The sequence below is a fragment of the Amblyomma americanum genome, chromosome 1, assembly GCF_052857255.1.
Source record: "Amblyomma americanum isolate KBUSLIRL-KWMA chromosome 1, ASM5285725v1, whole genome shotgun sequence".
NCBI classification, from domain to species: domain Eukaryota; kingdom Metazoa; phylum Arthropoda; class Arachnida; order Ixodida; family Ixodidae; genus Amblyomma; species Amblyomma americanum.
The window spans coordinates 24,438,849-24,444,848 of NC_135497.1; positions in this window are offsets into that span (position 1 = coordinate 24,438,849).

Below are 6,000 nucleotides of genomic sequence, written 5' to 3' on the forward strand. Positions count from 1 at the left end.
TATTTTTCCAGAAGGGGTAGGGGTGGGTGCGGGATCACTAGCGACACGAACACAACACAAACTATACTGCTGCGACAGGACGGCAATGCATGTAGAGCAGGTTAATCCATGGGCACTCGCAGCAAGAGGGTGGTGGGCCTCCGAAGATCTCTCCCGCCTATGACCGCAGTGGACGGCCACGCTGCCACCAACAACACGCCGCAGTCGTCGGAAGCGCTGAGGGATGCAGAGTGCGTGCTAGGAGCGGCCCATTGCCTTGAACTCCGCCGCCTTGAACAGCAGAATCATGAAGTAGGGCCGTGAAGCTGTTCAAAGGACTTGCGATGGGCGGCCGCTGCATCAGTTCCAAAAGGAATTGTGTGGGCACGCCGAGGGGCGCGGGAAAGCGGCCGTGAATCCGAAGTCCACGACAGCCCAGTGATGAGAGCAAGCGCTGCCGCGCGCAGGGGCTTGCTCGCGAGCGGCTAGGGGCTGCGCGAATACGTGTGCGCACGATGGCTTCCGTCCAGCGAGGAAGTCGGGCGAGCGACGCGAGGCCATTACTGCGCCTATGCTAGACAGCGGCGCAACGAGGACTACTGGTAGTTGGAGATGCCTGCAGGGACCACCGCACCGTCTTGAAGCTGGAAACACTATAGAAGACCGGCACGTTGGTGACCGCCACTTCCGGCGGCGCGATGAAAAGGCAGACCGTCGTCGCCAGCCTGCAGCATGGAGCCGACGGCTCACGTGCACGAGAAACGCATGCGCCAAGAGAGATGCGGGGTTAATTGCTTCCTTCGGCTGTTCAAGCAAAACTGTTGGATCTCTCAAAACGGCGAGTACAAGAGCAACCTTCTTTCCCCGTATCTTGTGGCGAGAGAGAAGAGAGCGAGGAGTCGATTTTTATTTTTTGTTGAAAAGCATTGGTCCCGAAACATTCTTTAATTTAATTGGTTTTTGGGGAAAGTAAATGGCGCAGTATCTGTCTCATATATCGTTGGACACCTGAACCGCGCCGTAAGGGAAGGGATAAAGGAGGGAGTGAAAGAAGGAAGAGAGAAGTGCCGTAGTGGAGGGCTCCGGAATAATTTCGGCCACCTGGGGATCTTTAACGTGCACTGACGTCGCTCAGCACACGGGCGCCTTAGCGTTTTTTCTCCATAAAAAACGCAGCCGCCGCGGTCGGGTTCGAACCCGGGAACTCCGGATCAGTAGTCGAAGAAAGGAAGAGCGCATAACTGGTTCCCTGAATATGCGGACGCCTCATTCGTCCTTTCATACATGTGGCGGTGGTGAGAGAGACATGAGGCCTGAATGCATTAGCGCTGACAACGCTAAGGCGCCCGTGTGCTGTGCGATGTCAGTGCACGTTAAAGATCCCCAGGAGGTCTAAATTATGCCGGAGCCCTCCACTACGGCACCTATTCTTCCTTTCTTCTTTCAGTCCCTCCTTTATCCCATCCCTTACGGCGCGGTTCAGGTGTCCAAAGACATATGAGACAGATACTGCGCCATTTCCTTTCCCCAAAAAACCAATTATTATTATTGACAGCGTTGTGGCTGACATGCGGCACTGCAGCAATAGCTAGGACGCAGCGTTCATTTCGTGATCAATCTCTCGCCATCAAATATTAACTGCACGCAACCTCCCAGGGTATCAGGGAGGGCGCGCTGCCTATCCAGCGTGCGGAATGCAATCAAAGCAGGCTTTGCAGTTGGACATCAACGCCACGTGCATCAAAGCGAGATTGAGGTCTCCACTGACCCACGGAGCCGGTTGTGCGCCTTTGATTTCGCGAAAATGAAGGGCCTTTGCAAAGTTGTCAACGCCAATGAACTGTGTGAACACCGTCGGCTCCCTTGTTTTGTTTGATTTTTGAGAAAAGGAAATGGCACAGTAACCCTCTCACATATCTCGGTGGACACCCGAACCGTGCCGTAAACGAGGGGATAATGGAGGGAGGGAAAGAAGTAATAATAATAATAATTTGTAATAATAAGTATTTGTCTCATATATCGTTCGACACCTGAACCACACCGTAAGGGAAGGGATAAAGGAGAGAGTGAAAGAAGAAAGAGGTGTCCTAGTGGAGGGCTCCGGAATAATTTCGACCACCTGGGGATCTTTAAGTGCACTGAGATCGCACAGCACATGGGCGCCTCAGCGTTTTGCCTCCATAAAAACGCAGCCGCCGTGGTCGGGTTCGATCTATAATAATAATTGGTTTTTTGGAGAAAGGAAATGGCGCAGTATCTGTCTCATATATCTTTGGACACCTGAACCGCGCCGTAAGGGAAGGGATATAGGAGGGAGTGAAAGAAGAAAGGAAGAATAGGTGCCGTAGTGGAGGGCTCCGGAATAATTTCGACCACCTGGGGATCTTTAACGTGCACTGACATCGCACAGCACACGGGCGCCTTAGCGTTTTTCCTCCACAAAAACGCAGCCGCCGCGGTCGGGTTCGAACCCGGGAACTCCGGATCAGTAGTCGAGCGCCCTAACCACTGAGCCACCGCGGCGGGGCAGGGTTCGATCTCGAAAAATTGGTTTTAGGGGAAAGGAAATGGCGCAGTATCTGTCTCACATATCGGCGGAGACTTGTACCGCGCCGTAAGAGAAGGGATAAAGGAGGGAGTGAAAGTAGAAATGAAGAAAGAGGTGTCGTAGTGGAGGGCTCCGGAATAATTTCGGCCACCTGGGGATCTTTACGTAGTGGAGGGCTCCGGAATAATTTCGGCCACCTGGGGATCTTTAACGTGCACTGACATCGCCAAAACATATCCCGTCGGCGCACTCGAGCAGACGACGCCCAAGAATGCGCTCACGCGATACACGTCACGATGGATGGATGGATGGATGGATGGATGGATGGATGGATGGATGGATGGATGGATGGATGGATGGATGGATGGATGGATGGATGGATGGATGGATGGATGGATGGATACGGCTGAACCCTTTAAACCGGGCGGTGGCTCAAGCCACCTAGCCATGTCTTGTGAAATTTTACTCCTGTCTTGCTTTTAGCCACCAATCAGATAACCTTCGCTTGGTTACTTCTAACCTCTTAAAATCCACTTTCCCTTCACTATTCCTAAACCCCAATGCCTTGGGTAAGTCAGCCCCGCTGCTTTCCACTGTAGGGTGAAGCCCTTTACAGAAAAGTATCAAGTGTTCAGCCGTTTCCTACTCCTCTCCGCACGCAATGCACAAAGTGTCTATCTCATGGTACCTGACTCTATACGTCTTAGTCCGCAAAACTCCAGTCCTAGCCTCAAAGAACAAAGAGCTTCCCCTGCAATTATCATAGATATTTTATTTGACAATTTCCTGTTTATAGGTGCGGTATGTTCCCAGTGCCGATATCGTCAGCATCCCTGTTTTCCACAGAGCTCTTTCTGTTTCTTTAACCTTTTTCTTAACCGATAATTGCTGATTTGCCCCCCTTACTGCTGTCCAGATATTTGCTTGTCAATTTTCTAGTTCGCTTTCTCCATTTCGTGTCAACATTCTTTATATACAGGTATCTGAAAACTTTCCTAGCCCACTGCTTTTCCTCCATCTTTCTCCATCTTCCTTTGGTTGAAGCGCCGCCTAGCGTTTGCGAAACGACTCCAGAGAAGTTTCAGTTTTGTTTTCGTGCAGGGACTCGATTCACGGCGCGTACGTGATAAGACGGAGACGCGTCGCAGTTTTTGTTTTGTTGCTGTTGTTCTCAAATGCCCATGAGGCGCTTCGCGACCACACCTTTTTTCCCCCTTTTAGAGCGACAGCTCTGCTCCTATCATTACCCCCCTCTGGCGAGTTCCAGCGTATGACCTCTCGCTCCACAATTTGACCTCTAAAGAGCAACACGTGTTTCAGTCACATGCTATGGTGAAGCAGCCCTGCACAAGCATGCATGCTCGCCGGTTGTTCTGGCACACAACTTACAACGCTTTGCAAGAACCAGCAATGAGGGTGACTCTTCAGTTCCACTACACAGCACAACATTCAGCTCGTATTCACTCACCTCCGAACGGATATAATGGAGTCAAGCTTATATACACATTATTAAGGGATGTCCCATGAGTGATTGGCGAACGCGTAATAACCAAAGTTTTATGACAAAATAATGGGGCTGTGCACGCTATCTATGGTGAGTACTATCTAAGAGATGTGGATCGGCACCAAGCCCTGGCCAATCGCCCATCGTGGACATGTGCCATAGCTTCAGAGGCAACAACAATATCCTCCTCGGGAATACCGTACGTACGCCGTGTAACCTTCGAAACGAAGCTCAGAATCGCCGATAACGGCTTCATGTTTCTGTGCTGTTTGGTCCAAAAGCACACTGATCGAAATAATCAACGGTTCTTCGCGTGTCGAAGCGCGATTCCGGATTGCCACCGTTTCGTGAGATTCATTTCAATACACATGAACGCATCGCGTCACCACACTAAGTTTGATGAACATACGTGACCATGCCGAAATCCACCACCACCGAGAGACACTCTCAGGCAATATATGGCCCTTTGCGGTAACCATGGATGCATGGAGGAAGGAAAAACTAAATTTTTCTTCCTCCATGGCGGTAACTTTTCTTTCTTCCGTTATTCTCCTATGCTCGCGGGTTTTCAGGCTGAGTTCATCGTAGTACCGTAGGTCACATATTACGCATATTTTTGTAATACAAGAAGGTGGGCGAGTTGGTTAGAATCCGTACTGCAACAGTGCGAAAGGCATCTGTCTTGCATGGAGGAATGGTCAATTTTCCTTTCTCCTTGGTCTTGCTTCGTTCTCTGCGTCTTCCGCACTGTTGCAGTACGATATTTTTAAAGCGAAAGTTTTGCTGGCCGCGAACTTGCGATTTCGCCATGGCGGTGCTCCGAGGAGGCACATGACGTCACAACGCGTGCCTCGCCGCAGATTTCTCTCTCTCTCTCTCTCTCGCTCCCTAGTCACTACTGCGCATGCGCCACTAGTAGCACCGAGCCACAGGTATTCCGCCGCTGCGCAGCGCCGCGCCTTTCCTCTAAATCCAACTTAATAATAATAATATTTTCAGTTTTCGACCGCGGCGGCTGCGTTTTATGGAGGCAAAGCGCTAAGACGCCCGTGTGCTGTGCTATGTCAATGCACGTTAAAGATCCCCAGGTGGTCGAAATTATTCCGCAGCCCTCTACTACGGCACCTTACTTCTTTCACTCCCTCCTTTATCCCTTCTCTTACGGCCCGGTTCAGGTGTCCAACGATATATGAGCCATACTGCGCCATTTCCTTTCCACAAAAAACAATTATTATTATTACTTCTTTGCCTCCCTCTTTATCCATTCGTTTACGGAGCGGTTCGGGTGTCCACCGAGATATGTGAGAGGGTTGCTGTGCCATTTCCTTTTGTAAAAAAAAAAACAACGGAGCCGACGGAGTTCACACAGTTCATTGGCGTTGACAACTTTGCAAAGGCCGTTCATTTTCACGAAATCAAAGGCGCACAACCGGCTCCGTGGGTCAGTGGAGACCTCAATCTCGCTTTCATGCACGTGGCGTCGATGTCCAACTGCAAAAGCCTGCTTTGATTGCATTCCGCACACTGGATAGGCAGCGCGCCCTCCCTGACACCCTGGGAGGTGGCATGCAGTTAATATTTGATGGCGAGAGATTGATCACGAAATGAACGCTGCGTCCTAGCTATTGCTGCAGTGCCGCATGTCAGCCACAACGCTGTCAGCGCTAATGCATTCAGGCCTCACCTCTCTCACCACCGCCACATGTATCAAAGCACGAATGAGGCGTCTGCATATCCAGGGAGCCAGTTATTCCCCATTCCTTCACTCAAAGCCATCGCCGTCTAGAACATTGTCAACGCCAACCCCAATGAACACAGTGAACGCCGACATCTTTCGCTTTGTATATCCTGGATTAGCTGAGCTGATCCGCATAATGTTTTTAGGAAGGGAACGACGCAGTAGCTGCAGCCTAGCGCGTGGCACGCGTTCCTGACCGCACATTGCCCTCGCCTCGCAGCTTTGGCTGTG